This window comes from Hypanus sabinus, chromosome 9 (assembly GCF_030144855.1).
Source record: "Hypanus sabinus isolate sHypSab1 chromosome 9, sHypSab1.hap1, whole genome shotgun sequence".
NCBI lineage: Eukaryota > Metazoa > Chordata > Chondrichthyes > Myliobatiformes > Dasyatidae > Hypanus > Hypanus sabinus.
Window position 1 is genome coordinate 75,170,754 of NC_082714.1, and position 15,594 is coordinate 75,186,347.

Genomic DNA, 15,594 nt, shown 5'->3' on the forward strand with positions numbered 1-15,594 from the left:
ACCAGTACGTGGTACTACGATGTTGTCGCCGTTATTGAAACTTGGATGGAGGAAGCGCAGGATTGACTGATGAAGGCACCGGGGTTTAGGTGCTTTAAAAGGAATAGGATAGAAGGTAGAAAATGTGGGGGGGGGGGGAGGAAGTAGCATTACTGGTGAGGGATAGTATCACGGCTATAGAAAGGGAGGACGCTGCAGGGGGAGCACTGAGTCGGTGTGGTTGGAAGTCATAAATAAGAAGGCATCAATCATTATGCTGTAAGTATTCTATAGGCCCCCAGATAACCCTCGGGTCACCGAGGAGCAGATAAGCAGGCAGATTTTAGAATGGTGCAGAAAATACGGGCTTGTCGTCATAGGTGATTTCAACTTCCCTCATTTTGACTGGCACCTCTTGACTGCAAGGGAGATAGATGAGGCTGAATTTGTCAGGTGTGCTCAAGAAGCATTCTTGACACAGTATGTGGACTGGCCGACGAAAGGAGAGACCATACTGTATCTAGTTCTGGGTAATGAACCTGGTCAGGTGACAGACCACTTGTTGGGGGAGCATTTTGGTGAGAGTGACCACAACTCCCTTAGCTTCAGCATAGCTATGGAAAAGGATAAAATCAACCAAAACGGGAAAGTCCTTAACTGGAGAAGGGCTAATTATGAAGGGATGAGGCAGGAACTAGCGAGAGGAAATTGGAAACAGATGTTCAAGGGTGAAAGCATAGAGGTAATGTGGAGGAAGTTTAAGGACCACTTGTGCTGGGTTCAGGCTAGGTTTGTCACTCTGAGGAAAAAATGGCAGGAAAAGAGAACCGCGGCTGACGAAAAACGTGAGGCAACTGGTCAAGAGGAAGAAGGAAGTGTATGATAGAAATAAGGAGCAGGAAGCAGGAGGGGCTCATGAGAAATATAGAGTAGCCAGGAGGAGCTTAAGAAAGTACTTAGGAGAGCTCGAAGGGGGCCAAAGATGTGTTGGTCACGACCTTTCAAGAAACACTTGATTCTGGTGTGGTCTTGGAGAACTGGGAAATTGGAAATGTTACTCCACTCTTCAAGAAGGGAGGACGGCAAAAGAAAGGAAATGATAGGTCAGTTAGCCTAACCTCAGTGGTTGAGAAAATGTTGAGTTCTCTTATTTAGGATGAAGCTTCTGAGTATGGGAGACTAATGATAAAATAATTCAATATCTGTATGGTTTCTGAAAAGGGAAATCTTGTCTGACAAATTTGTTAGAATTTTTCGAGAAAGTAACAAGCAGGGTGGACAAAGGAGAGGCAGGGGATGTAACTCACTTTTCTCAGAAGCGTTTAATACGGTGCCATACATGAAGCTGCTTAACAGGATAAAATGCTATACCGTTACAGGAAATTCTATGCTGACAGTCAGGATGCACTGAATGGCAATAAAGGGGGCTTTTTTGGTTCTCTGCCTGTGACTAGTGGTGTTGCTCAGGGGTCAGTATTGGGATCACTACTTTTTATATTGTTTGTCAATTATTTAGATAATAAAATTGATGGCTTTACAGCAAAGCGTGCGGATGATATGCTGATATGTGGACGGGTAGATAGTGTTGAGAGGCAATGCGATTACAACTTGATTTCGACAAATTGGAAGAATGGGCAAAAAAGTAGCAGGTGGAATACAGTGTTCGGAAATAGACGATATAATTCATAATGGTAAAAAGAGAAATAGTGCAGATTATTGCCTAAATGCGGAGAAAATTCCAACGTCAGAAGTGCGTGGATCTTCCTGTAAGACTCCCAGAAGTTTAATCTGTAGTTTGAGTCTGTGGTAAAGAAGGCAAATTCAATGTGCCATTTATTTCAAAGGGAATGGAATATAAAAGCAACGAGATAACGCTCAACCTTTATAAGACACTACTCAGGCCGCACGTGGCGTATTGTGAGCAGTTTAGGGCCCAATATCTCAGGAAGGACGTGTCATCATTGGTGAGAGTACAGAGGAGTTCACGAGAATGTTTCCAGGATTGAAGGGGGCGAGCATATGAAGAGCGTTTGGCAGCTTTGGGCCTGTATTCACTGTAATTTAGAAGAATACGGGTGATCTCGTTGAAACCTACAGAATGATGAAAAGGCAAGATGGATGGATATAGACAGAATGTTTTATTTGGTGAAGGCATCCATAAGTAGAGGGCACAGCCTCAAATTTAAGGAACGACCTTTTAGAACAAAGGTAAGGAGGATCTTGGATGACCGGACGAGTTGCTCCACTATTGTGTGCGTTTTATGACTATGGAATTAACAATCCGGATCAGAGAGAAGCACAGTGAAATTTTTCACCAGATTTCGCTTTCTCTCACAGCCGACAGATTCACTGAAATGGTATCCTTCCACTTACTCTTCAACGCTCAGCAATTTTCCACGTTCTTTGTAAGTTGGTAATGTTCTTGTTCCCAGTTCGATAGAGAACGGCAACGTTAGGGCAGGACCAGTTAAATACGGCGCACATGGCATGAACAGACTTACCATCGCAATGTACTCTGTGAGTATGAATCTCCAGTTCAATCTGCTTTGAAGCTTTCGCCTTCTCGGTCGACTTTGTCCCCAGTATCGCAGTATCGGCCGTTGTTGACAATTTGATTGTGTTAGTTTTCTTTCTTCCCGTTTGAAAACTATATTTCGCACAAAGATGAGTGCAGTCACAGGACGATACGCGGACTTTTCTGCACCCTCATCTGGACTGGCGGCATCACAGGCAGGTGGCATTGACCTTCCATATCATGAAGACCCTGGAGAGACTTATTCTAGAGCAGTTCCGGCCTATGATGAGGCCACACTTAGACCCCCTCTAGTTCTCCTACCAGCCCCGACTAGGAGTTGAGGATGCCATCGGCTACCTGCTGAATCGTGTCTACACCCACCTGGACAAGCCGGCGAGCACTGTAAGGGTCATGTTTTTTGACTTCTCCAGTGCGTTCAACACCATCCGCCCTGCTCTGCTGGGTGAGAAGCTGACAGTGATGCAGGTGGATGCTTCCCTGGTGTCGTGGATTATTGATTACCTGACTGGCAGACCACAGTACGTGCGCTTGCAACACTGTGTGTCAGACAGAGTGGTCAGCAGCACTGGGGCTTCACAGGGGACTGTCCTGTCTCCCTTCCTCTTCACCATCTACACCTCGGACTTCAACTATTGCACAGAGTGTTGCCTTCTTCAAAAGTTTTCTGATGACTCTGCCATAGTTGGATGCATCAGCAAAAGAGATGAGGCTGAGTACAGCGCTACGGTGGGAAACTTTGTCAAATGTGTGAGCAGAATCATCTGCAGCTTAATGTGAAAAAGACTAAGGAGCTGGTGGTGGACCTGAGGAGGGCTAAAGCACGGGTGACCCCTGTTTCCATCCAAGGGGTCAGTATGGACATGGTGGAGGATTACAATTACCTGGGGATACGAATGGACAATAAACTGGACTGGTCAAAGAACACTGAGGCTGTCTACAAGAAGGGTCAGAGCCGCCTGTACTTCCTGAGGAGACTGAGGTCCTTTAATATCTGCCGGACGATGCTGAGGATGTTCAACGAGTCTGTGGTGGCCAGTGCTATCATGTTTGCTGTTGTGTGCTGGGGCAGCAGGCTGAGGGTAGCAGACACCAAAAGAATCAACAAACTCATTCGTAAGGCCAGTGATGTTGTGGGGGTGGAACTGGACTCTCTGACGGTGGTGTGTGAAAAGAGGATGCTATCCAAGTTGCATGCCATCTTGGACAATGACTCCCATCCACTCCATAATGTACTGGTTAGGCACAGGAGTACATTCAGCCAGAGACTCATTCCACCGAGGTGCAACACTGAGCGTCATAGGAAGTCATTCCTGCCTGTGGCCAGCAAAATTTACAACTCCTCCCTCGGTGTGTGACACCCTGAGCCAATAGGCTGGTCCTGGACTTATTTCCACTTGGCGAAATTTACCTATTTTAATTTAATTATTTATTGTTTTATATTGTTCTATCTCTACACTATTCTTGGTTGGTGCGACTGTAACGAAATCCAATTTCCCTCGGGATCAATAAAGTATGTCTGTCTGTCTGACTCAGCGGGAGCCAGTTTCAGTTCTGGCGGGGTCATGAGGATGGTCGTAAGCGGAAATTATCCATTGCATTAGGTTTTTTTTTATTTACATTGATATGATTGTCGTAAATAAACCAGTCGTTAATGACCGGTTTCTATCAGTCGGCGGTGAGTGTTTTGTATAGGTCCATTCGTATCCGCTGCATGTGGTACATGATATGTAGCGATAACGTTTCTGTAGTGTAGTGGTTATCACGTTCGCCTAACACGCGGAAGGTCTCTGGTTCGAAACCAGGCAGAAACAATCCGCGATACTTTTGTACAAGTTACCACGCGTTTATTCAATGGAATACTTCCGTTATTCGTTCCATGAGCAGAGCACCCCCTCATACACAAAACGATGGGGCAAGAGCAGTCTGCAGCTATGCCGGGACCGTTCATCAGGACTCAAAAAGAAGTTGGGAAGAACCAAAATAGGAAGGTTGGTAAAGGTGTCTACACGCCGGCAGGTGATAGGTGAAGGGAGTTGAAAGCGGAGCTAAGGTGTAGGGGAAGTGGCGCAGAATTGTGGAAGATACTTATCTCAGACGACCTTTTACGGTGACACGGTCTCTCTGCTCCCACACTGTGATCTCTTCTCAGCTGTGACAAGGTACTTGCGTTCGATTCACTCACCGCCTAGTTTGTCATTTCGTCCCCACTCTTCCCACCCCACCCTCAACGTACCTTCTAGCGCTTGGCTTCACAGATCCTAAAATGGTGGGAGGAAGATTCGGGTGTTGCAAATGCAGAATTTACCAAGTCAGGAGTACATTGCACTGGGAAAAATCCGTCCCTGAACACGGTTATGAATCGTTTGAAATGAGAGGAAACATTGAATTTGAAGAGGTCAGCAGAAGCTGAAGCAATTTTATCGCTATCAGACGATACAGAGCAAGTTTCATCTCATCAAAACAGCTCGAGGACGGGCAAATGCCACGTAGCCTAACTTGCCAAGAAGTCTGTCCAGTGAAAAGGAGCCGGGTTTTTGGAACCCCCAGAAGCGCTTTTAGCTTACAGGCTGAACTTCCATCATTGAAGGGGCGTTACTTGCAAGAATCGCCATTCCCTGATTTGTCACTCATATGTTGCCGTAGGATAAAGACCTATTTCAGTGAAAGGAAACTCTTTTCCCTTTCTGACTCAGTGCATCCGCAGGTAGGAGAACGCGACACGATTTAAACTTAGTTATATTCACTATGGAATTTAAATCACAGCTGCATCCCCTCCCCACACCACAGTTCATTCCGTCTAGTACACGAGAAATTCCGGAAATGCTGGAAATGTGAGGGGAAATCAAGATGTCAAGCGGCAGCTCTGGAGGAGAATGAACAATTGACAATTTATGGCAAGACACTTGATCCGTAATTTATTTACACTGATACTGAGATCTCTGAATCGCAGCGGGGCTGCGAGTTCTGATTCACCGGCTTGACTTGAAGAATTTCAGCACCGGACTGCTTGTTTAAAACTGTCTCGCACCCCTTACCGAAAATATACGGTGAGTGTGTCATACCTCTGATCACTTCTCTTCAGGCGCCGTCTACACCACCGACGGATTCTGTGGTTCGGTGATTAACAGGTTCGACAGATCGTTGTTCAGATAAAGGGTTTTCGCCCGAAAGGTTGACGGCTTATTCCTCTCTATCGCTGCTGCATAACCAGAGGAGTTACTCCACTATTGTGTGCGTATTGTGACAGGAATTCGCAATCTGGATCGTGGAGAAACACATTGAAACTTTTCACCAGATTCCACTTTCTCTCACAGCCGATATATTAACTGAGAGTATCCTTCCTTTCACTCTTCAATGCCCAGCAGCTTTTCACGTCCTATGTAAACTGGTCTTGCTTTTTTTTTGCACCTCAGCCGTTTTAATACTGCAGTGGTTATCACGGTCAAATTACACGCCAATAGTTCCCAGTTCGACTGAGTACGGCAACGTAAATATTTCTCGTGTTCCAGCCTGTCAGTAAGAGCGGATATACTGTGGGACTCTATTCAAGCTGACAACTGCTGCCCGAAGGTATCCTTCTACTGTGCAAGCGTTCGGAAAAGTTTGTTTTCCCATCACAGGGGGGAAGCGGGGCAGGACCTGTTCAATACGGCGCACATGGGATGAACAGAATTACCATCGCTATGTAATCTGTGAGTCGAATCTCTGGTTCAGTCGACTTTGAAGCCTTCCGTCTTGGGCCTTGTTTCCATCTTAGTTTCTGAACCCATTTTGAAGTACGTGGTGCGTTCACACAGCGTCAACTGGTCTCAGCGGGAGTCAGTTACAGTTGGGGCGGGATTTGTGAAGATTGTTAGGAGTGGAAATGAGCCATTGCATTCATTTGTTATTGATATTGAGTTCGATATTAGAATACAATTCAGTCGTTGATATCCGCTTTCTATTAGCTGGAAGTGAGTGTTTAGTATAGGTCCATTTGTATCCCCTGCATGTGTTACATGATATGCAGCCGTAGCGTTTCTGTAATGTAGTGGCTATCACGTTCGCCTAACACGCGAAAGGTCCCTGGTTCGAAACCAGGCAGAAACATTCTCTCATATTTTTGTATAAATCAAATCTCTGGAAAGGGACGCAAACTGAGCGTGACCGCACCCAGAAAACGCTGGACAAAGGGAGGTCGGCATTTATATCGTGACCGTTTATCATGAGTTGAATAGATAGGGTACGAACCAGAAAAAGAAATTTATTGTAAAAAAAAAAGTGCTTGAGGAACGCAACACCGGAAATTCCGCAAAAAGTGGAAATGTGTGGGGAATTCAACAAGTCAGACGGCATCTCCAGAGCAGAATGAACAATTGACAATTCATGCCAAGACACTTGCTCCGTATTTTATTTACACTGATACTGAGATCTCTGGAATGCAGCGGAGCACTCGGCCTTCGGCCCCGCCAAACTGGGTAACTGCGTTTGTGTGATTGCTGTGTAATGTATCCCCAGTTACAAATCCACTACGCAAAATAGCAGACAGTACACCATATGCAATTAAATGATTGACTTTATGTATCCTAACATGAATATAAATCAAGGCTCCATGTCAAGTCAAAGTCACGTTGGACCTCAGACAGTATTCCTTCTCCCACCATCGTTCTCCTCCGAGTGTCGTCGACTTTTGGACTCTCAGATCCCAGTCCACACCGTCTGATGACAATAGACAATAGGTGCAGAAGTAGACCATTCGGCCCCTCGAGTCTGCACCGCCATTCTGAGATCATGTCCACTCTGTCCACTCGCGTCTTCCCTCCTCATCTCCCCTCGACAAAGACCGCGAAAAAAAATATTTCCAGATTCACAAGGCAAAGCCACAGTCAATTATTATTATCCTATTATCTCCAGCCATAACCCAAGCATTGGTGCTGCAGCGAAACCGTTATCTCAGCAGAGAACATTACAAAAAAGCGGTTGTATTAGCAGTGAAACCTTACAGCGCGTTACATATGTAAATTGGTCTTGTTTTTCACACCCCAGCGGTTTCTATACTGCAGTGGCTATCACGGTCAGATTAGACGCCCATTGTTCCCAGTTCGATAGAGGACGGCAACTTAAGTATTGCTAGTGTCCCAGTTTCTCAGTGAGAGAGTGTCTACTGTAAGTTAACGGCCTTCGCCCTCTCAGGCCCTGTCTTCATCTTCGCTTCAGTGCCCATTTTCTCAGTATCTGCCGTTATTGACAATATTGAAATTATGTGCTTTCCTTCGCGTTGAAAACTCTATTTGGACCACACATGAAGGAAGCCAAAGGGCGACACGCTGATTTTGAAATACATGCTGCGTTCCCACAGCCCCAAATGGAGTCAGCGGGAGCCAGTTACAGTTGGGCGGGATTCGTGAAGATAGTTAGGAGTGTAAATGAGCCATTACCTTCATTTTCAGTTGACATTATGTATGATTTTTGTATATAATTCAGTCGTTACTGTCCAGCTTCTATGAGTTGTAAGTGAATGTTTTGTTTAAGTCTATTCCTAACAGGTGTAGGATATACAGCCGCAATGTTTCTGTAGTGTAGTGGTTATCACGTTCGCATAACACGCGAAAGATCCCTGGTTCGAAACCAGGCAGAAACACTCTGTCATACTTTTGTATAAATCAAGTTCTTCGAAAGGACGCAACTACACGTTAATTCGGTGGAGTACTTCCGTAACTCGTTCAATAAACAAAGAATCCCCTCACCCTCTAAACGCTGAAGAAAGAGCAGTTAACATTTATGTCGTGACCATTCAACAGGATTGAAAAAGAAGGGGCACGAACCGGAATAGGAAGATTGCTAAAGGTGTGTACACGCCAGCAGGTGATAGGATGAGGCTGTTGTGAGGGAATGCAAGATGTAGGGAGCGTGGAGAAGAACTGTGCATATTTATCAACTTGTTAGCGGTGACACACTGTGTCCCACGCTGTCATCTCTTCTGATCTGCGACACTTCTCATCCCAGGTACGTGCGTTCGATTATCTCAGCACCCAGTTTGTCATTTCATCCCCAGTCTTCCCCAGTATCCAGGGGAACAGACGGGAGGTTCTATCAGCTTGATAGAGATACCCGCAAGGTGTGTTGCCACCCAGGTGCCAGGGTAGGGGATGTCTCGGATCGGTTGCAGAGTATTCTGAAGGCAGAGGGTGAAGAACCGGAAGCCTTGGGTCAGGTTGGTACCGATGACATTTGTAGAAAAAGGGAAGAGGCCTTAAGTGAGATTTCAAGAAATTGGGTAGGATGCTGAAAAGCTTATATTATATGGAAATGATGTGAAGGACAGGCAGGACATTAGACATAATCACATCCGGTGGGATGACTCACAGGAAACAGAGATGTGTTGCAGTTAAAACAGAGCGCATCAAAAACTGGACAGTTTTTATATTTTAATGTATGCAGCAAAAGAAATAAAGTGGACGATCTTGAAATTCAACTACATATTGGAAAGTATTACGTTGTGGCCATCTCTGAAACTTGGCTAAAGCATGGCTGCCATAGGCAGCTGAACGTCCAAGGATATACAGTATATCAGAAAGATAGGTTAGAAGGCAGAGGGGGTGGTGTGGCCCTGTGTACAAGAAATAATATTAAATCATTAGAAAGGTATAACATAGGATTGAAAGGTGCCGTGTCCCTGTGGGTTGAGTTAAGAAATGACAAAAGTAAAGGGACCTTAATCGCAGTTCTATACAGGCCTCCAAACAGCAGCCGGGGTGTAGGTTACAAATTACATGAGGATATACATAAGAAGTGTCAGAAGGGCAATGTTGTAGCGGTGTGCTACACGCAGCGCTGAAATAACGACACGTAGTCGTTGAGCTGCAGTTGCAAAAGAGATTTATTCAAACTTCGCGGCCTCGCTTTAAAGCCTTCCTGATCCCGCCCTCCCCGAGCGGGAATGCTGTAGGGAGCGCATATTCACAGTCCCGTCCCGCGCGCGGGCTTTTCCCCTTGCTGGTGAAGCAGATTTGGCGCCGTTTTTGGGACTGGCCTCAATGACGGCGCGCGTCGATTTGTGAGCCGGTTCGAGTGCGCTGGGAAGTGGGTCGCCACAATGTCATGATAATCGTTGGGGATTTTAGCATAAGAGTGTATTGGGGAAAGCAGACCAATTCTGGACCTCAAGAGAGAGAATTTTTTGAATGTCTAAGGTGTTGATTTTTAGAAAAGCTTGTTGTTGAGCCCACTGGGCGATCGACTGTGCTGGATTGGGTGTTGCGCAATGACCCGGAGGTGATAAGTGAGCTTAAGGTTAAGGAACCCTTAGAGAGCAGTGATCACATTATCAACTTTGAAATTTGAGACGGAGAAACTAAATTTCAATGTTTCGGTATTTCAGTGTAATAAAGGAAATTACAATAACTGGCCAAAGTTGACTGAAAAGGAACACGAGCAGAAAGGGCAGCACAGCAACAATGGATGGAGTATGAATGAGGGACGTGCGGGACAGATATATTCCAAATAAGAAGAAATTTTCAAATGGACGATGGACACTACCGTGGCTGCTAAGTGAAGTCAGACCCAAAGCAAACGGAAAAGAGAGGCATACAAGGAAGCCAAAGATAGTGGGAAGATAGTGGGAAGCTTCTAAAAACTTGCAGAAGAAAACTAAGAAAATCATTAGGAAGAAAAAGATGAATTATGAAAAGAAGCTGGCGGCCAATATAAAGAAGATAGTAAAAGTTTTTTTTTAAGTATAGAAAGGGTAAAAAAGAGTTGCAAGTAAAATGGCGCTAGAGATATTGTAATGAGAGACGCTGAGACGGCAGAAGAACTAAATGCGTATTTTGTATTGGTCTTTACAGTGGAAGTTCTCTGCAGTATACCGGACATTCAAGAGTGTCAGTGAAGTGAAGTATGTGCAGTGAAAATTACGACTGAGAAGCTGCTGGGGAAGATTAATGGTCTGAGGGTGGATAAATCTCCTGGAGCTAATGGAATGGACTCTCGGATTCTGAAGGAAGTAGCTGGAGAATTTGCTGAAGCATTCACAATAATCTTTCAAGTATCGATAGATTCTGGCATTGTACCGGCTGACTGGAAAATTGCAAGTGTTGTTTCGCTATTTAAGAAGGGTGGGAGGCAGCAGAAAGGACAGAATAGACCTGTTAGCCTGTTAGCCTGTTAGCCTGTTAACCTGTTAGGAACATCAATCCATTGTCAGGGATGGGATTATGGAGCACCTGGAGGCGCATGACAAGACAGGCCAAAACCTGCATGGTTTCCTAAAAGGAAAATCCTGCCTGAGTAACCTACTGCAATCTTTTGAGGAAATTATAGGCAGCGTAGACAGAAAAGATGCAGTGGATGTCGGTTACTTCGAATTTCGGAAGGCCTTTTGCAAGGTGGGCACATAAGGCTGCTTAGCAAGATAAGATTCGATGGAATAACAGCGAAGTTACCAGCATGTGTGGAGCATCAGCTGATCGGCAGAAAACAGAGAGTGGAAATAAAGGCATCCTATTCTGACTGGCTGCCGGTTACCGGCAGAGTTCCACAGGAGTCGGTGTTGCGACCGGTGCTTTTTACGATGTCTGTCAATGCTTTGGACTGAGTTTGTTTGTCGGTGATACAAAGATAGGTGAAGAAGCGGGTAGTGTTGAGGAATCAGAGACCCTGCAGAGAAACTTAGATAGCTTAGGGCGGGGGTCGGCAACCCGCGGCTACGGAGCCACATGTGGCTCTTTTACGTCTGTGCTGCGGCTCCCTGTTGCTTTGGGAAATAATTGGTTGTGGCGACCCTTTTCCTGGCACATCCGAACCGACTCACAATTAGATAGCCTACGGGGGTTTGCGAGCACAGAGCTTTGGAGCCACTGCGCCATGGGGGGGCAGGTTGAGGGAGGCTTAAAAGTGAGGCTGAAGATTTCGAATAAAGTTTTTTCCTTCGACTGCAGTTACCGACTCCGTGTCGTAATTTTAGCGCTGCGTGTAGCACACCGCTACATGGTCAGTATTTAATTAAAATGTATTTTATGTTGGTTTGTTAGTTTTTGAAATATAAATCTAAATTTGAAGATTATGGTGATCTTGTACAATCTAAATAAGACGTTGTGGCGACCCATTTCCTGACACATCCGAACCGGCTCACAATTAGCCAGCGTTCAGGCTAAGGGAGATAGCCTACGGGGTTTTGTGAGTACGTGTCTTTTGCAGCATCCGCGCCCATGGGGGGCGGGTTGAGGGAGGCTTAAAAGCAAGGCTGTTTAGTTCGAATAAAGCTATCTTTGACTGCAGTTTACTCACTGCGTGTAGCACACCGCTACAACGTGTTTTTATCGCTGGCTGTCCAGAGGGGAGGTGCTGAAACGCTTTGTCGCGTGTCTGGAAGAAGTGAAAACTTTTCTGGGCAGCAAAGGGCTCAACTTTCCTGAGCTGGAACAGCCAGAGTGGCTGGAAAAGCTACACTTCTTGGTAGACATGACAGCGCACCTGAACACGCTGAACACAGCTCTTCGACGGGGTAAGGACGTACAGCCCTGCACATGTTGGAGGATGTTTTGGCATTCGAGCGCAAGTTGACGTTGCTTGCCAGAGATTTACAGAAAGGCACATTGTCTCACTTCCCCAATTTGAGAGAGTTCAAACAAGGTCACGACATGATAAATTCGGAATATTTACATTCTGCAATCATCGCAATGCAAACATCGTTTGGGAAACGCTTCTGTGAGTTCAGAGAGGAAAAAAACACATTATCCTTCCCGGTCACTCCCCTAAGCATCGATCCATCCCTACTGAATACGACTGCATTGTCAGGTGTGAGTCAACCTGACCAAGTATGATAAATATTTTAATTGCCTATTATTTTACGTATATTCATATGTTTTCATTGTTCAGTGAAATAGTCCTTTTATTTTTCAGGTTGACAGCTGGCTGACGTTATTTTTGGTTTGCTGCTGGCGGCAAATTTAAGTTTGGCGTTTTTCATAAATACAAGAAGGACTCAAATAGACGTTGAGTATTTTACTTAAAAGTAACCTTCAACCCAACGTCTTTTTTTCGGAGTTCAAAATGTTTTTGTTGCATGCAGAAATGTAATTTCGTTTTCTCTGCAGGAGTTCATCAATTTCATAAATGCAACACATTATAGTTTGTTTATACATAGCATAAAGGCAAAACAAAACGTTGAATGCAGTGTTATTTCATTTTAAATGTCAAACGGGTTTTGCGGCTCGCAGTGTTTTCTTTTCTGTGGGAAACTGGTCCAAGTGGCTCTTTCAGTGGTAAAGGTTGCTGACCCCTGGGCCTTAGGGGAATGGGCAAAAGAAGACGATGATTTACAGGAAACAGAGGTGTGTTGCAGTTAAAACAGAAAGCAACTAACACTGGACAGAAAGTTTTATATTTGAACGTATGCAGCAAAAGAAATTTTGCGATCTTGAAATTCAGCTACAGATCGGAAAGCACGACGTTGTGGCCATCTCTGAAACTTGGCTAAAGGATGGCTGCCATTGGCAGCTGAACGTCCAAGGATATACGGTGCATCAGAAAGATAGGTTAGTAGGCAGAGCGGGTGGTGTAGCCCTGTGTATAAGAATAATATTAAATTATTGGAAAGGTATGACACTGCATTGAAAGGTGCAGAGTCCCTGTGGGTTGACTTACAAAATGACAAGGGTAAAACGATCCTAATGCCAGTTCTATACAGGCCTCCAAACAGCAGCCGGAGTGTAGATTACAAATTACAGCAGGATATACTTAAGGCGTGTCAGAACGGCAATGTTAAGATAACCGTTGAGGATTTTAACATGAAAGTGGATTGGGGAAAGCAGGCCTGTACGGGACCTCAAGAGAGAGAATTTGTGGAATGTCTAAGGGATGGCTTTTTAGAAAAGCTTGTTGATGAGCCCACTAGGACAGGGGTCAGCAACCTTTACCACTGAAAGAGCCACTTGGACCAGTTTCCCACAGAAAAGAAAACACTGCGAGCCGCAAAACCCGTTTGACATTTAAAATGAAATAACACTGCATTCAACGTTTTGTTTTGCCTTTATGCTATGTATAAACAAACTATAATGTGTTGCATTTATGAAATTGATGAACTCCTGCAGAGAAAACGAAATTACATTTCTGCATGCAACAAAAACATTTTGAACTCCGAAAAAAAGACGTTGGGTTGAAGGTTACTTTTAAGTAAAATACTCAACGTCTATTTGAGTCCTTCTTGTATTTATGAAAAACGCCAAACTTAAATTTGCCGCCAGCAGCAAACCAAAAATAACGTCAGCCAGCTGTCAACCTGAAAAATAAAAGGACTATTTCACTGAACAATGAAAACATATGAATATACGTAAAATAATAGGCAATTAAAATATTTATCATACTTGGTCAGGTTGACTCACACCTGACAATGCAGTCGTATTCAGTAGGGATGGATCGATGCTTAGGGGAGTGACCGGGAAGGATAATGTGTTTTTTTCCTCTCTGAACTCACAGAAGCGTTTCCCAAACGATGTTTGCATTGCGATGATTGCAGAATGTAAATATTCCGAATTTATCATGTCGTGACCTTGTTTGAACTCTCTCAAATTGGGGAAGTGAGACAATGTGCCTTTCTGTAAATCTCTGGCAAGCAACGTCAACTTGCGCTCGAATGCCAAAACATCCTCCAACATGTGCAGGGCTGTACGTCCTTACCCCGTCGAAGAGCTGTGTTCAGCGTGTTCAGGTGCGCTGTCATGTCTACCAAGAAGTGTAGCTTTTCCAGCCACTCTGGCTGTTCCAGCTCAGGAAAGTTGAGCCCTTTGCTGCCCAGAAAAGTTTTCACTTCTTCCAGACACGCGACAAAGCGTTTCAGCACCTCCCCTCTGGACAGCCAGCGATAAAAACACGTTGTAGCGGTGTGCTACACGCAGTGAGTAAACTGCAGTCAAAGATAGCTTTATTCGAACTAAACAGCCTTGCTTTTAAGCCTCCCTCAACCCGCCCCCCATGGGCGCGGATGCTGCAAAAGACACGTACTCACAAAACCCCGTAGGCTATCTCCCTTAGCCTGAACGCTGGCTAATTGTGAGCCGGTTCGGATGTGTCAGGAAATGGGTCGCCACAACGTCTTATTTAGATTGTACAAGATCACCATAATCTTCAAATTTAGATTTATATTTCAAAAACTAACAAACCAACATAAAATACATTTTAATTAAATACTGACCATGTAGCGGTGTGCTACACGCAGCGCTAAAATTACGACACGGAGTCGGTAACTGCAGTCGAAGGAAAAAACTTTATTCGAAATCTTCAGCCTCACTTTTAAGCCTCCCTCAACCTGCCCCCCATGGCTCAGAGGCTCCAAAGCTCTGTGCTCGCAAACCCCCGTAGGCTATCTAATTGTGAGTCGGTTCGGATGTGCCAGGAAAAGGGTCGCCACAACCAATTATTTCCCAAAGCAACAGGGAGCCGCAGCACAGACGTAAAAGAACCACATGTGGCTCCGGAGCTGCGGGTTGCCGACCCCCGCACTAGGCGATCGACTGTGCAGGATTGGGTGTTGTGCAATGATCCGGAGGTGATAAGAGGGTTAAGTAACCCTTAGGGAGCAGTGATAACATCATCATCGAGTTCACTTTGAAATTTGAGACCGAAAATCTAAATTCCAATGTTTCGGTATTTCAGTGGATTAAAGGAAATTACAATAAATGGCCAAAGTTTACTGGAAAGGAACACGAGCAGGAAGGACAGCACAGCAGCAATGGCTGGTGTTTCTGCTGTGGCCGCTGGCGGGCGCGTCTTAATACGCTCGGCAGAGGATGGTGCTCGGAGAAGCTGTGACGGAGGCTCGGAGGTTCAACGGACTCGTAGTCCGTTGCGATCAGGTCGCTTACAGTGTGTGCTGTGTCTACGAGGCTGGTTTCGACGGAGCTTTCATTGTCTACTGCGTCTGCGAGGCTGAGTCGGGCGGTGCCGTGGAAGTCCATAGCGGGTGTATTCCCTTCTGCTGCCAGCTTGGGATGGCGAGTCTATCGGGACCCTGGGTACTTTTGGAAACTGTGTGGTGATTTCTTTTGAGCTTATAGTCCTTTAACATCTTTGGACTATTTTTACTGTGCCCATGGTCTGTT

At 45.2% G+C, this 15,594-nt stretch overlaps 3 non-coding genes across 3 annotated transcripts; all 3 read left to right on the plus strand.

Moving 5' to 3' along the window:
• The first annotated feature begins 4,253 nt into the window (after window positions 1–4,253).
• On the plus strand, window positions 4,254–4,326 carry trnav-aac (transfer RNA valine (anticodon AAC)). Its single transcript has one exon. It is a non-coding gene; the product is annotated as a tRNA-Val (tRNA).
• A 2,205-nt stretch (window positions 4,327–6,531) lies between these two features.
• Window positions 6,532–6,604, plus strand: trnav-aac (transfer RNA valine (anticodon AAC)). Its single transcript has one exon. It is a non-coding gene; the product is annotated as a tRNA-Val (tRNA).
• Window positions 6,605–8,062: 1,458 nt separating this feature from the next.
• On the plus strand, window positions 8,063–8,135 carry trnav-aac (transfer RNA valine (anticodon AAC)). Its single transcript has one exon. It is a non-coding gene; the product is annotated as a tRNA-Val (tRNA).
• Window positions 8,136–15,594: the final 7,459 nt, after the last annotated feature.